A 15,193-nucleotide genomic window follows, 5' to 3' on the forward strand; every position below is an offset into this window, starting at 1 on the left:
GCATTATCGCCCTGTCAACAAATACAGAAAGAAAATGCACAGAGCTCAACAGCAAATTGCGAATTTATATCAAATCAAATGACATTTCCTAATTCAAGAAAGTGGTGCTATGAACGCTTTCCTATAGCAACCTTAACAAAGCTATTGGCTCATCTCGGATTTGGATTTCGTCAGGTTCTGAATGAAAGAATATTTATTGTGAACTCAATAATGTTCAGAATTGAATGATGTGTTTCTGCCGACTCCAACCGAATAAAAAAAAACCTTCCGCGTCAAATGACACCGAAGCAGCTTTTGAGCTCGTGTGGTCGTGGCCGAGTGGTTAAGGCGATGGACTGGAAATCCATTGGGGTGTCCCCGATCAGGTTCGAAACCTGCCCACTACGTATGTTCTTTTTCGCATTCAGGTTCAAGTTTCACCATGTTCTTTGGAACGAATGGTGTCTGATGCGAAATGGTATCCCACACTTTGCAAAAAGACGAGTTGTTTTTCCCAACAGAGTGCGCTCTATTTGAAAAGTCGGGACACAGTTCAACATGTGTTATTATTCAGTGATTGGAAACGTACACAGCGCTATCTGGATAAGAATTTTACAATGGAACATATGCTATTAATTAGTGAACGGAGATGTACATTCAGCTTTCTGATGAAGACTTAGGCCATGGGCAAGCGTTATTGACCAGGGAGGGGAGAAGTAAAATGCCCGAATCATGCGAGCAACAATTCCAATTTTCGATTTTGTCCAGGGATTGGCTATGGTGAATGCAGAAAAGCTAGTGTTTCGAAACATACCTGTTGGACGTTCACCTGGTGTTGTAAGACATCGTACTGTGCTCACCACAGTCCAACACCGGCATCTCCAAATCATGGCAATCTCCAAACTAAGACAATGTGAATGCTTTTTGGATAGTGTATATCGCAAATTGATTGTAGATGGTTGAATAAATACTAGAAACTAAGAGGGAACAAGTCAAGACCAGCATGGAGAGAAATAATCCTCACTCACCCGTCAGTCAGGAATGTTGGCTGTCTGCCAAGCACTGGATCCGGGTTCTGTTACCGAGCATTGCCATTTTAACCTTATGGCGATAAATGAGGGCTCTCAAGTCGCGAACGTTGCTTTGTGACTCTAAAGACGTCCGTGGGTGCAATTCAAATAACCATAGTTTCAAACTCCAACTACCTTCCATTGAACTCAGACTTCTTCTTTATTGTTAACAATGACTTGCCAATGTGGGTTTGATGGCAGACCCGATTTTGTGCATTAAGATGGGGAAAGTGATTGAGGAGTATGTGGAAATGAACCAAAATGGGAACGTCTCGCCGTCCGTGGTTTGGAAGGGATGGAAGGCGGGAGTGAGGGGAGGTCATTTCATTCAAGACAAAGGTGGTTAGCGAGGCGCAGGAGGAAGGCAGCGTTGATCGGGGAGATGTTGGCGGGCGCTGGAACATATCTGATGCACAAGGAAGCGGGACATGTAGTGAGGAGGAAGGAGTTGCCGGTGAAGTTTGATCTTCTATCGAAAGGGAGGGCGGTTCAGCAATGGAGGCCCGCAAGGGATTGGCTGTGAATATGGTGAGAAAGCCATTGGATTGCTGGCGGGTCATTTCCATCGGCAGGCAACAGCGAGGGAGGTGGGAGGGAGTATTTCTGCATCTGAATGTGAACTGGTTCGGGGATTTAGAAGAATGTTCAGAATATTTTTGTGACATTTGGGCATTTTGGATCTGAAGCGAGGGGAGTATCGAACTGATAATTGATAATAAATGGAAAATCCTCTCTTTAGTTGATGCGGAGTGGAAACGTTAACTCCGTTTCTCTCTCCACTGATGATGCCAGACTGGTTGAGTTTTCCCTGAAGTTTCTGTTTTTGTGTGTTGAAATTTAATGGATTTGCTTTAACCCAGATGTTTCTGGACCCTGAGGATAATGCCTGCATTTTCAGAATCCAGCACTAACTCCAGTTTGTATTGTGATTTCTGTCGGTGCATTATCGCCCTGTCAACAAATACAGAAAGAAAATGCACAGAGTCCAACAGCAAATTGCGAATTTAAATCAAATCAAATGACATTTCCTAATTCAAAAAAGTGGTGCTATGAACGCTTTCCTATAGCAACCTTAACAAAGCTATTGGCTCATCTGGGGTTTGGATTTCGTCAGGTTCTGAATGAAAGAATATTTATTATGAACTCAATAATGTTCAGAATTGTATGATGTGTGTCTGCCTGATACTACTGAATAAAAAAATACCTTCCGCGTAAAATCACCGAAACAGCCTTGGCGCTCGTGTCGTCGTGGCCGAGTGGTTATGGCGATGGGCTAGAAATCCATTGGGGTTTCCACCCCGCAAGTTCGAAACCTGCCGACTACGTATATTCATTTTCTCATTCAGGTTCAAGTTTCACCACGTTCTTTGCAACGAATGGTATCTGATGCGAAATGGTATCCCACACTTTGCAAAAAGACGAGTTGTTTTTCCCAACAGAGTGCGCTGTATTTGAAAAGTCGGGACACAGTTCAACATGTGTTATTATTCAGTGATTGGAAAAGTACACAGTGCTTTACTGATAAGAATTTGACAATGGAACATATGCTATTAATGAGTGAACGGAGATGTAAATTCAGCTTGCTGATGAAGATTTAGGCCATGGGCAAGCGTTGTTGACCAGGGAGGGGAGAAGTAAAATTCCTGAATCATGCGAGCAACAATTCCAATTTTCAATTTTGTCCAGGGATTGGCGATGGTGAATGCAGAAAAGCTAGTGTTTCAAAACAAACCTGTTGGACGTTGACCTGGTGTTGTAAGACATCGTACTGTGCTCACCACAGTCCAACACCGGCATCTCTAAATCATGGCTATCTCCAAACTAAGACAATGTGAATGCTTTTTGGATAGTGTATATCGCAAATTGATTGTAGATGGTTGAATAAATACTAGAAACTAAGAGGGAACAAGCATGGAGAGAAATAATCCTCACTCACCCGTCAGTCAGGAATGTTGGCTGTCTCCCAAGCACTCGATCTGGGTTCGCTTATCGAGCATTGCCAATTTAACCTTGTGGCGATCAAATGAGGACTCTCAAGTCGCGAACGTTGCTTTGTGACTCTAAAGACGTCCGCGGGAGCAATTCAAATAACCATAGTTTCAAACTCCACCTACCTTCCATTGAACTCAGGCTTCTTTTTTATTGTTAACAATGACTTGCCATTGCGGGTTTGATGGCAGACCCGATTTTTTGCATTAAGAGGAGAAAGTGATTGAGGAGTATGTGGAAATGAACCAAAATGGGAACGTCTCGCCGTCCGTGGTTTGGAAGTTATGGAAGGCGGTAGTGAGGGGGGAGGTCATATCATTCAAGACAAAGGTGGTTAGCGAGGCGCGTTAGGAAGGGCAGCGTGGATCGGGGAAATGTTGGCGGGCGATGGAATATATCTGATGCACACGGAAGCGGGACATGTAGTGAGACGGAAGGAGTTGCAGGTGAAGTTTGATCTTCTATCGAAAGGGAGGGCGGTTCAGCAATGGAGGCCCGCAAGGGATTGGCTATGAGTATGGTGAACAAGCCATTGGATTGCTGGCGGGTCATTTCCATCGGCAGGCAGCAGCGAGGGAGGTGGGAGGGAGTATTTCTGCATCTGAATGTGAACTGGTTCGTGGATTTAGAAGAATGTTGAGAATATTTTTGTGACATTTGGGCATTTTGGGTCTGAAGCGCAGGGAGTATCGAACTGATATTTGATAATAAATGTAAAATCCTCCCTTTCGTTGATGTGGATTGGAAACGTTAACTCCGTTTCTCTCTCCACTGATGATGCCAGACCGGCTGAGTGTTCCCTGAAGTTTCTGTTTTTGTGAGTTGATATTTAATGGATTTGATTTAACCCAGATGTTTCTGGACCCTGAGGATAATTCCTGCATTTTCAGAATCCAGCAGTAACTCTAGTTTGTATTGTGATTTCTGTCGGTGCATTATCGCCCTGTCAACAAATACAGAAAGAAAATGCACAGAGTCCAACAGCAAATTGCGAATTTAAATCACATCAAATGGCATTTCCTAATTCAACAAAGCGGTGCTATCAAAACTTTCCTATAGCAACTTTAACAAAGCTATTGGCTCATCTCGGGTTTGGATTTCGTCAGGTTCTGAATGAAAGAATACTTATTATGAACACAATAATGTTCAGAATTGTATTATGTGTGTCTGCCTGCTCCTACCGAATAAAAAAATACCTTCCGCAGCAAATCACCGAACCAGCTTTTCTGCTCATGTCGTCGTGGCCGAGTGGTTAAGGCGATGGTCTAGAAATCTCCCCGCGGAGGTTCGAACCCTGCCGATTACGTATGTTCTTTTTCTCATTCAGGTTCAAGTTTCACCACGTTCTTTGGAACGAATGGTGTCTGATGCGAAATGGTATCCCACACTTTGCAAAAAGACGAGTTGTTTTTCCCAACAGAGTGCGCTCTATTTGAAAAGTCGGGACACAGTTCAACATGTGTTATTATTCAGTGATTGGAAAAGTACACAGCGCTTTCTGGATAAGAATTTTACAATGGAACAAATGCTATTAATTCGTGAACAGAGATGTAAATTCAGCTTGCTGATGAAGACTTAGGCCATGGGCAAGCGTTATTGACCAGGGAGGGGAGAAGTAAAATGCCTGGATCATGCGAGCAACAATTCCAATTTTCACTTTTGTCCAGGGATTGGCTATGGTGAATGCAGAAAAGCTAGTGTTTCGAAACATACCTGTTGGACGTTAACCTGGTGTTGTAAGACATCTTACTGTGCTCACCACAGTCCAACACTGGCATCTCCAAATCATGGCTATCTCCAAACTAAGACAATGCGAATGCTTTTTGGATAGTGTATATCGCAAATATATTGTAGATGGTTGAATAAATACTAGAAATTAAGAGGGAACAAGTCAAGACCAGCATGGAGAGAAATAATCCTCACTCACCCGTCAGTCAGGAATATTGGCTGTCTCCCAAGCACTGGATCCGGGTTCTGTTACCGAGCATTGCCAATTTAACCTTAGGGCGATCAAATGAGAACTCTCAAGTCGCGAACGTTGCTTTGTGACTCTAAAGACGTCCGTGGGTGCAATTCAAATAACCATAGAGTGGTTATGGCGATGGGCTAGAAATCCATTGGGGTTTCCACCCCGCAAGTTCGAAGAGGGCGGTTCAGCAATGGAGGCCCGCAAGGGATTGGCTGTGAATATGGTGAGAAAGCCATTGGATTGCTGGCGGGTCATTTCCATCGGCAGGCAACAGCGAGGGAGGTGGGAGGGAGTATTTCTGCATCTGAATGTGAACTGGTTCGGGGATTTAGAAGAATGTTGAGAATATTTTTGTGACATTTGGGCATTTTGGGTCTGAAGCGCAGGGAGTATCGAACTGATATTTGATAATAAATGTAAAATCCTCCCTTTCGTTGATGTGGTGTGGAAACGTTAACTCCGTTTCTCTCTCCACTGATGATGCCAGACCGGCTGAGTGTTCCCTGAAGTTTCTGTTTTTGTGAGTTGATATTTAATGGATTTGATTTAACCCAGATGTTTCTGGACCCTGAGGATAATTCCTGCATTTTCAGAATCCAGCAGTAACTCTAGTTTGTATTGTGATTTCTGTCGGTGCATTATCGCCCTGTCAACAAATACAGAAAGAAAATGCACAGAGTCCAACAGCAAATTGCGAATTTAAATCACATCAAATGGCATTTCCTAATTCAACAAAGCGGTGCTATCAAAACTTTCCTATAGCATCTTTAACAAAGCTATTGGCTCATCTCGGGTTTGGATTTCGTCAGGTTCTGAATGAAAGAATATTTATTATGAACACAATAATGTTCAGAATTGTATTATGTGTGTCTGCCTGCTCCTACCGAATAAAAAAATACCTTCCGCAGCAAATCACCGAACCAGCTTTCCTGCTCATGTAGTCGTGGCCGAGTGGTTAAGGCGATGGAGTAGAAATCCATTGGGGTCTCCCCGCGCAGGTTCGAACCCTGCCGACTACGTATGTTCTTTTTCGCATTCAGGTTCAAGTTTCACCATGTTCTTTGGAACGAATGGTGTCTGATGCGAAATGGTATCCCACACTTTGCAAAAAGACGAGTTGTTTTTCCCAACAGAGTGCGCTCTATTTGAAAAGTCGGGACACAGTTCAACATGTGTTATTATTCAGTGATTGGAAACGTACACAGCGCTATCTGGATAAGAATTTTACAATGGAACATATGCTATTAATTAGTGAACGGAGATGTCCATTCAGCTTTCTGATGAAGACTTAGGCCATGGACAAGCGTTATTGACCAGGGAGGGGAGAAGTAAAATGCCTGAATCATGCGAGCAACAATTCCAATATTCGATTTTGTCCAGGGATTGGCTATGGTGAATGCAGAAAAGCTAGTGTTTCGAAACATACCTGTTGGACGTTCACCTGGTGTTGTAAGACATCGTACTGTGCTCACCACAGTCCAACACCGGCATCTCTAAATCATGGCTATCTCCAAACTAAGACAATGCGAATGCTTTTTGGATAGTGTATATCGCAAATTGATTGTAGATGGTTGAATAAATACTAGAAACTAAGAGGGAACAAGTCAAGACCAGCATGGAGAGAAATAATCCTCACTCACCCGTCAGTCAGGAATGTTGGCTGTCTGCCAAGCACTGGATCCGGGTTCTGTTACCGAGCATTGCCATTTTAACCTTATGGCGATAAATGAGGACTCTCAAGTCGCGAACGTTGCTTTGTGACTCTAAAGACGTCCGTGGGTGCAATTCAAATAACCATAGTTTCAAACTCCACCAACCTTCCATTGAACTCAGACTTCTTCTTTATTGTTAACAATGACTTGCCAATGTGGGTTTGATGGCAGACCCGATTTTTTGCATTAAGATGGGGAAAGTGATTGAGGAGTATGTGGAAATGAACCAAAATGGGAACGTCTCGCCGTCCGTGGTTTGGAAGGGATGGAAGGCGGGAGTGAGGGGAGGTCATTTCATTCAAGACAAAGGTGGTTAGCGAGGCGCAGGAGGAAGGCAGCGTTGATCGGGGAGATGTTGGCGGGCGATGGAACATATCTGATGCACAAGGAAGCGGGACATGTAGTGAGGAGGAAGGAGTTGCCGGTGAAGTTTGATCTTCTATCGAAAGGGAGGGCGGTTCAGCAATGGAGGCCCGCAAGGGATTGGCTGTGAATATGGTGAGAAAGCCATTGGATTGCTGGCGGGTCATTTCCATCGGCAGGCAACAGCGAGGGAGGTGGGAGGGAGTATTTCTGCATCTGAATGTGAACTGGTTCGGGGATTTAGAAGAATGTTCAGAATATTTTTGTGACATTTGGGCATTTTGGATGTGAAGCGAGGGGAGTATCGAACTGATATTTGATAATAAATGGAAAATCCTCTCTTTAGTTGATGCGGAGTGGAAACGTTAACTCCGTTTCTCTCTCCACTGATGATGCCAGACTGGTTGAGTTTTCCCTGAAGTTTCTGTTTTTGTGTGTTGAAATTTAATGGATTTGCTTTAACCCAGATGTTTCTGGACCCTGAGGATAATGCCTGCATTTTCAGAATCCAGCACTAACTCCAGTTTGTATTGTGATTTCTGTCGGTGCATTATCGCCCTGTCAACAAATACAGAAAGAAAATGCACAGAGTCCAACAGCAAATTGCGAATTTAAATCAAATCAAATGACATTTCCTAATTCAAGAAAGTGGTGCTATGAACGCTTTCCTATAGCAACCTTAACAAAGCTATTGGCTCATCTCGGGTTTGGATTTCGTCAGGTTCTGAATGAAAGAATATTTATTATGAACTCAATAATGTTCAGAATTGTATGATGTATGTCTGCCTGATACTACTGAATAAAAAAATACCTTCCGCGTAAAATCACCGAAACAGCCTTGGCGCTCGTGTAGTCGTGGCCGAGTGGTTATGGCGATGGGCTAGAAATCCATTGGGGTTTCCACCCCGCAAGTTCGAAACCTGCCGACTACGTATATTCATTTTCTCATTCAGGTTCAAGTTTCACCACGTTCTTTGCAACGAATGGTATCTGATGCGAAATGGTATCCCACACTTTGCAAAAGACGAGTTGTTTTTCCCAACAGAGTGCGCTGTATTTGAAAAGTCGGGACACAGTTCAACGTGTGTTATTATTCAGTGATTGGAAAAGTACACAGCGCTTTCCTGATAAGAATTTGACAATGGAACATATGCTATTAATGAGTGAACGGAGATGTAAATTCAGCTTGCTGATGAAGATTTAGGCCATGGGCAAGCGTTGTTGACCAGGGAGGGGAGAAGTAAAATTCCTGAATCATGCGAGCAACAATTCCAATTTTCAATTTTGTCCAGGGATTGGCGATGGTGAATGCAGAAAAGCTAGTGTTTCAAAACAAACCTGTTGGACGTTGACCTCGTGTTGTAAGACATCGTACTGTGCTCACCACAGTCCAACACCGGCATCTCTAAATCATGGCTATCTCCAAACTAAGACAATGTGAATGCTTTTTGGATAGTGTATATCGCAAATTGATTGTAGATGGTTGAATAAATACTAGAAACTAAGAGGGAACAAGCATGGAGAGAAATAATCCTCACTCACCCGTCAGTCAGGAATGTTGGCTGTCTCCCAAGCACTAGATCCCGGTTCGCTTATCGAGCATTGCCAATTTAACCTTGTGGCGATCAAATGAGGACTCTCAAGTCGCGAACGTTGCTTTGTGACTCTAAAGACGTCCGCGGGAGCAATTCAAATAACCATAGTTTGAAACTCCACCTACCTTCCATTGAACTCAGGCTTCTTCTTTATTGTTAACAATGCCTTGCCATTGCGGGTTTGATGGCAGACCCGATTTTTTGCATTAAGAGGAGAAAGTGATTGAGGAGTATGTGGAAATGAACCAAAATGGGAACGTCTCGCCGTCCGTGGTTTGGAAGTTATGGAAGGCGGTCGTGAGGGGGGAGATCATATCATTCAAGACAAAGGTGGTTAGCGAGGCGCGTTAGGAAGGGCAGCGTGGATCGGAGAAATGTTGGCGGGCGATGGAATATATCTGATGCACACGGAAGCGGGACATGTAGTGAGGCGGAAGGAGTTGCAGGTGAAGTTTGATCTTCTATCGAAAGGGAGGGCGGTTCAGCAATGGAGGCCCGCAAGGGATTGGCTATGAGTATGGTGAACAAGCCATTGGATTGCTGGCGGGTCATTTCCATCGGCAGGAAGCAGCGATGGAGTTGGAAGGGAGTTTTTCTGCATCTGAATGTGAACTGGTTCGTGGATTTAGAAGAATGTTGATAATATTTTTGTGACATTTGGGCATTTTGGATCTGAAGCGCGGGGAGTATCGAACTTATATTTGATAATGAATGTAAAATCCTCCCTTTAGTTGATGCGGAGTGGAAACGTTAACTCCGTTTCTCTCTCCACTGATGATGCCAGACCGGCTAAGTTTCCCCTGAAGTTTCTGTTTTTGTGAGTTGAAATGTAATGGATTTGCTTTAACCCAGATGTTTCTGGACCCTGAGGATAATTCCTGCATTTTCAGAATCCAGCACTAACTCCAGTTTGTATTGTGATTTCTGTCGGTGCATTATCGCCCTGTCAACAAATCCAGAAAGAAAATGCACAGAGTCCAACAGCAAATTGCGAATTTAAATCAAATCAAATGGAATTTCCTAATTCAACAAAGCGGTGCTATCAAAACAATCTTATAGCAATCTTAACAAAGCTATTGGCTCATCTCGGGTTTGGATTTCGTCAGGTTCTGTATGAAAGAATACTTATTATGAACACAATAATGTTCAAAATTGTATTATGTGTGTCTGCCTGCTCCTCCCGAATAAAAAAATACCTTCCGCGTCAAATCACCGAAGCAGCTTTTGCGCTCATGTAGTCGTGGCCGAGTGGTTAAGGCGATGGAGTAGAAATCCATTGGGGTCTCCCCGCGGAGGTTCGAACCCTGCCTATTACGTATGCCCTTTTTCTCATTCAGGTTCAAGTTTCACCACGTTCTTTGGAACGAATGGTGTCTGATGCGAAATGGTATCCCACACTTTGCAAAAAGACGAGTTGTTTTTCCCAACAGAGTGCGCTCTATTTGAAAAGTCGGGACACAGTTCAACATGTGTTATTATTCAGTGATTGGAAAAGTACACAGCGCTTTCTGGATAAGAATTTTACAATGGAACATATGCTATTAATGAGTGAACGGAGATGTACATTCAGCTTGCTGATGAAGACTTCGGCCATGGGCAAGCGTTATTGACCAGGGAGGGGAGAAGTAAAATGCCTGAATCATGCGAGCAACAATTCCAATTTTCAATTTTGTCCAGGGATTGGCAATGGTGAATGCAGAAAAGCCAGTGTTTCGAAACAAACCTGTTGGACATTAACCTGGTGTTGTAAGACATCTTACTGTGCTCACAGTCCAACACCGGCATCTCCAAATCATGGCTATCTCAAAACTAAGACAATGTGAATGCTTTTTGGATAGTGTATATCGCAAATATATTGTAGATTGTTGAATAAATACTAGAAATTAAGAGGGAACAATTCATGACCAGCATGGAGAGAAATAATCCTCACTCACCCGTCAGTCAGGAATATTGGCTGTCTCCCAAGCACTGGATCCAGGTTCTGTTACCGAGCATTGCCAATTTAACCTGAGGGCGATCAAATGAGGACTCTCAAGTCGCGAACGTTGCTTTGTGACTCTAAAGACGTCCGTGGGTGCAATTCAAATAACCATAGTTTCAAACTCCACCTACCTTCCATTGAACTCAGGCTTCTTCTTTATTGTTCACAATGACTTGCCATTGTGGGTTTGATGGCAGACCCGATTTTTTTGCATTAAGATGGGGAAAGTGATTGAGGAGTATGTGGAAATGAACCAAAATGGGAACGTCTCGCCGTCCGTGGTTTGCAAGGTATGGAAGGCGGGAGTGAGGGGAGGTAATTTCATTCAAGGCAAAGGTAGGTAGCGAGGCGCGGGAGGGAGGGCAGCGTTGATCGGGGAGATGTTGGCGGGCGATGGAATATATCTGATGCACACGGAAGAGGGACATGTAGTGAGGAGGAAGGAGTTGCCGGTGAAGTTTGATCTTCTATCGAAAGGGAGGGCGGTTCAGCAATGCAGGCCCGCAAGGGATTGGCTGTGAATATGGTGAGAAAGCCATTGGATTGCTGGCGGGTCATTTCCATCGGCAGGCAGCAGCGAGGGAGGTGGGAGGGAGTATTTCTGCATCTGAATGTGAACTGGTTCGTGGATTTAGAAGAATGTTCAGAATATTTTTGTGACATTTGGGCATTTTGGATCTGAAGCGAGGGGAGTATCGAACTGATATTTGATAATGAATGTAAAATCCTCTCTTTAGTTGATGCGGAGTGGAAACGTTAACTCCGTTTCTCTCTCCACTGATGATGCCAGACCGGCTGAGTTTTCCCTGAAGTTTCTGTTTTTGTGTGTTGAAATTTAATGGGTTTGCTTTAACTCATATGTTTCTGGGCCCTGAGGATAATTCCTGCATTTTCAGAATCCAGCAGTAACTCCAGTTGTATTGTGATTTCTGCCGGTGCATTATCGCCCTGTCATCAAATACAGAAAGAAAATGCACAGAGTCCAACTGCAAATTGCGAATTTCAATCAAATCAAATGGCATTTCCTAATTCAACAAAGTGGTGCTATCAAAACTTTCCTATAGCAACCTTAACAAAGCTATTGGCTCATTTCGCGTTTGGATTTCGTCAGGTTCTGAATGAAAGAATACTTATTATAACACAATAATGTTCAGAATTGTATTATGTGTGTCTGCATGCTCCTACCGAATAAAAAAATACCTTCCGCGTCAAAACACCGTAGCAGCTTTTCCGCTCATGTAGTCGTGGCCGAGTGGTAAAGGCGATTGACTAGATATCCATTGAGGTTTCCCCGCGTAGGTTCGAACCCTGCCGGCTACGTATGTTCTTTTTCTCATTCAGGTTCAAGTTTCACCACGTTCTTTGGAACGAATGGTGTCTGATGCGAAATGGTATCCCACACTTTGCAAAAAGATGAGTTGTTTTTCTATTTGAAAAGTCGGGACACAGTTCAATATGTGTTATTATTCAGTGATTGGAAAAGTACACAGCGCTTTCTGGATAAGAATTTTACAATGGAACATATGCTATTAATGAGTGAACGGAGATGTACATTCAGCTTGCTGATGAAGACTTAGGCCATGGGCAAGCGTTATTGACCAGGGAGGGGAGAAGTAAAATGCCTGGATCATGCGAGCAACAATTCCAATTTTCACTTTTGGCTATGGTGAATGCAGAAAAGCTAGTGTTTCGAAACATACCTGTTGGACGTTAACCTGGTGTTGTAAGACATCTTACTGTGCTCACCACAGTCCAACACCGGCATCTCCAAATCATGGCTATCTCCAAACTAAGACAATGTGAATGCTTTTTGGATAGTGTATATCGCAAATATATTGTAGATGGTTGAATAAATACTAGAAATTAAGAGGGAACAAGTCAAGACCAGCATGGAGAGAAATAATCCTCACTCACCCGTCAGTCAGGAATATTGGCTGTCTCCCAAGCACTGGATCCGGGTTCTGTTACCGAGCATTGCCAATTTAACCTTAGGGCGATCAAATGAGGACTCTCAAGTCGCGAACGTTGCTTTGTGACTCAAAAGACGTCCGTGGCTGCAATTCAAATAACCATAGTTTCAAACTCCACCTACCTTCCATTGAACTCAGGCTTCTTCTTTATTGTTCACAATGACTTGCCATTGTGGGTTTGATGGCAGACCCGATTTTTTGCATTAAGATGGGGAAAGTGATTGAGGAGTATGTGGAAATGAACCAAAATGGGAACGTCTCGCCGTCCGTGGTTTGGAAAGTATGGAAGGCGGTAGTGAGGGTGGGGGAGGTCATATCATTCAAGACAAAGGTGGTTAGCGAGGCGCGTTAGGAAGGGCAGCGTGGATCGGGGAAATGGTGGCGGGCGATGGAATATATCTGATGCACACGGAAGCGGGACATGTAGTGAGGAGGAAGGAGTTGCAGGTGAAGTTTGATCTTCTATCGAAAGGGAGGGCGGTTCAGCAATGGAGGCCCGCAAGGAATTGGCTATGAGTATGGTGAGCAAGCCATTGGATTGCTGACGGGTCATTTCCATCGGCAGGCAGCAGCGAGGGAAGTGGGAGGGAGTATTTCTGCATCTGAATGTGAACTGGTTCGGGGATTTAGAAGAATGTGCAGAATACTTTTGTGACATTTGGGCACTTTGGATCTGAAGCGAGGGGAGTATCGAACTTATATCTGATAATAAATGTAAAATCCTCCCTTTAGTTGATGCGGAGTGGAAACGTTAACTCCGTTTCTCTCTCCACTGATGATGCCAGACCGGCTGAGTTTTCCCTGAAGTTTCTGTTTTTGTGTGTTGAAATTTAATGGATTTGCTTTAACCCATATGTTTCTGGACCCTGAGGATAATTCCTGCATTTTCAGAATCCAGCACTAACTCCAGTTTGTATTTTGATTTCTGTCGGTGCATTATCGCCCTGTCAACAAATACAGAAAGAAAATGCACAGAGCCCAACAGCAAATTGCGAATTTAAATCAAATCAAATGGCATTTCCTAATTCAACAAAGCGGTGCTATCAAAACTTTCCTATAGCAACCTTAACAAAGCTGTTGACTCATCTCGGGTTTGGATTTCGTCAGGTTCTGAATGAAAGAATATTTATTATGAACTCAATAATATTCAGAATTGTAGAATGTGTGCCTGCCTGCTACTACCGAATTGAAAAATACCTTCCGCGTCAAATCACCGGAACAGCTTTGGCGCTCGTGTAGTCGTGGCCGAGTGGTTAAGGCGATGGACTAGAAATCCATTGGGGTTTCACCGCTCAGGTTCGAACCCTGCCAACTACGTATGTTCTTTTTCTCATTCAGGTCCAAGTTTCACCACGTTCTTTGGAACGAATTGTGTCTGATGCGAAATGGTATCCCACACTTTGCAAAAAGACGAGTTGTTGTTCCGAAAAGAGTGCGCTCTATTTGAAAAGTCGGGACACATTTCAACATGTGTTATTATTCAGTGATTGGAAAAGTACACAGCGCTTTCTGGATAAGAATTTGACAATGGAACATATGCTATTAATTAGTGAACGGAGATGTACATTCAGCTTGCTGATGAAGACTTAGGACATGGGCAAGCGTCATTGACCAGGGAGGGGAGAAGTAAAATGCCTGAATCATGCGAGCAACAATTCCAATTTTCAATTTTGTCCAGGGATTGGCTATCGTGAATGTAGAAAAGCTAGCGTTTCGGAACAAACCTGTTGGACGTTAACTTGGTGTTGTAAGACATCGTACTGTGCTCACCACAGTCCAACACCGGCAACTCCAAATCATGGCTATCTCCAAACTAAGACAATGTGAATGCTTTTTGGATAGTGTATATCGCAAATATATTGTAGATGGTTGAATAAATACTAGAAATTAAGAGGGAACAAGTCAAGACCAGCATGGAGAGAAATAATCCTCACTCACCCGTCAGTCAGGAATATTGGCTGTCTCCCAAGCACTGGATCCGGGTTCTGTTACCGAGCATTGCCAATTTAACCTTAGGGCGATCAAATGAGGACTCTCAAGTCGCGAACGTTGCTTTGTGACTCTAAAGACGTCCGTGGGTGCAATTCAAATAACCATAGTTTCAAACTCCACCTACCGTCCATTGAACTCAGGCTTCTTCTTTATTGTTAACAATGACTTGCCATTGTGGGTTTGATGGCAGACCCAATTTGTTGCATTAAGAGGAGAAGGTGATTGAGGAGTATGTGGAAATGAACCAAAATGGGAACGTCTCGCCGTCCGTGGTTTGGAAGGTATGGAAGGCGGGAGTGAGGGGAGGTCATTTCATTCAAGACAAAGGTAGTTAGCGAGGCGCGTTAGGAAGGGCAGCGTTGATCGGGGAGATTTTGGCGGGCGATGGAATATATCTGATGCACACGGAAGAGGGACATGTAGTGAGGAGGAAGAAGTTGCCGGTGAAGTTTGATCTTCTATCGGAAGAGAGGGCGGTTGAGCAATGGAGGCCCGAAAGGGATTGGCTATGAGTATGGTGAGCAAGCCATTGAATTGCTGACGGGTCATTTCCATCGGCAGGCAGCAGCGAGG

At 43.7% G+C, this 15,193-nt stretch overlaps 6 non-coding genes across 6 annotated transcripts; all 6 read left to right on the forward strand.

Annotated features, from left to right (window-relative positions):
* Positions 1-304: 304 nt before the first annotated feature.
* trnas-gga (transfer RNA serine (anticodon GGA)) lies at positions 305-386 on the forward strand. The gene has a single exon. It is a non-coding gene; the product is annotated as a tRNA-Ser (tRNA).
* A 5,558-nt stretch (positions 387-5,944) lies between these two features.
* Positions 5,945-6,026, forward strand: trnas-aga (transfer RNA serine (anticodon AGA)). Its single transcript has one exon. It is a non-coding gene; the product is annotated as a tRNA-Ser (tRNA).
* A 1,905-nt stretch (positions 6,027-7,931) lies between these two features.
* On the forward strand, positions 7,932-8,014 carry trnas-aga (transfer RNA serine (anticodon AGA)). The gene has a single exon. It is a non-coding gene; the product is annotated as a tRNA-Ser (tRNA).
* A 1,897-nt stretch (positions 8,015-9,911) lies between these two features.
* On the forward strand, positions 9,912-9,993 carry trnas-aga (transfer RNA serine (anticodon AGA)). Its single transcript has one exon. It is a non-coding gene; the product is annotated as a tRNA-Ser (tRNA).
* Positions 9,994-11,896: 1,903 nt separating this feature from the next.
* Positions 11,897-11,978, forward strand: trnas-aga (transfer RNA serine (anticodon AGA)). Its single transcript has one exon. It is a non-coding gene; the product is annotated as a tRNA-Ser (tRNA).
* Positions 11,979-13,863: 1,885 nt separating this feature from the next.
* On the forward strand, positions 13,864-13,945 carry trnas-aga (transfer RNA serine (anticodon AGA)). The gene has a single exon. It is a non-coding gene; the product is annotated as a tRNA-Ser (tRNA).
* The last annotated feature ends 1,248 nt before the right edge of the window (positions 13,946-15,193 follow it).

The sequence above is a fragment of the Scyliorhinus torazame genome, chromosome 4 (assembly GCF_047496885.1).
Source record: "Scyliorhinus torazame isolate Kashiwa2021f chromosome 4, sScyTor2.1, whole genome shotgun sequence".
Classification (NCBI taxonomy): domain Eukaryota; kingdom Metazoa; phylum Chordata; class Chondrichthyes; order Carcharhiniformes; family Scyliorhinidae; genus Scyliorhinus; species Scyliorhinus torazame.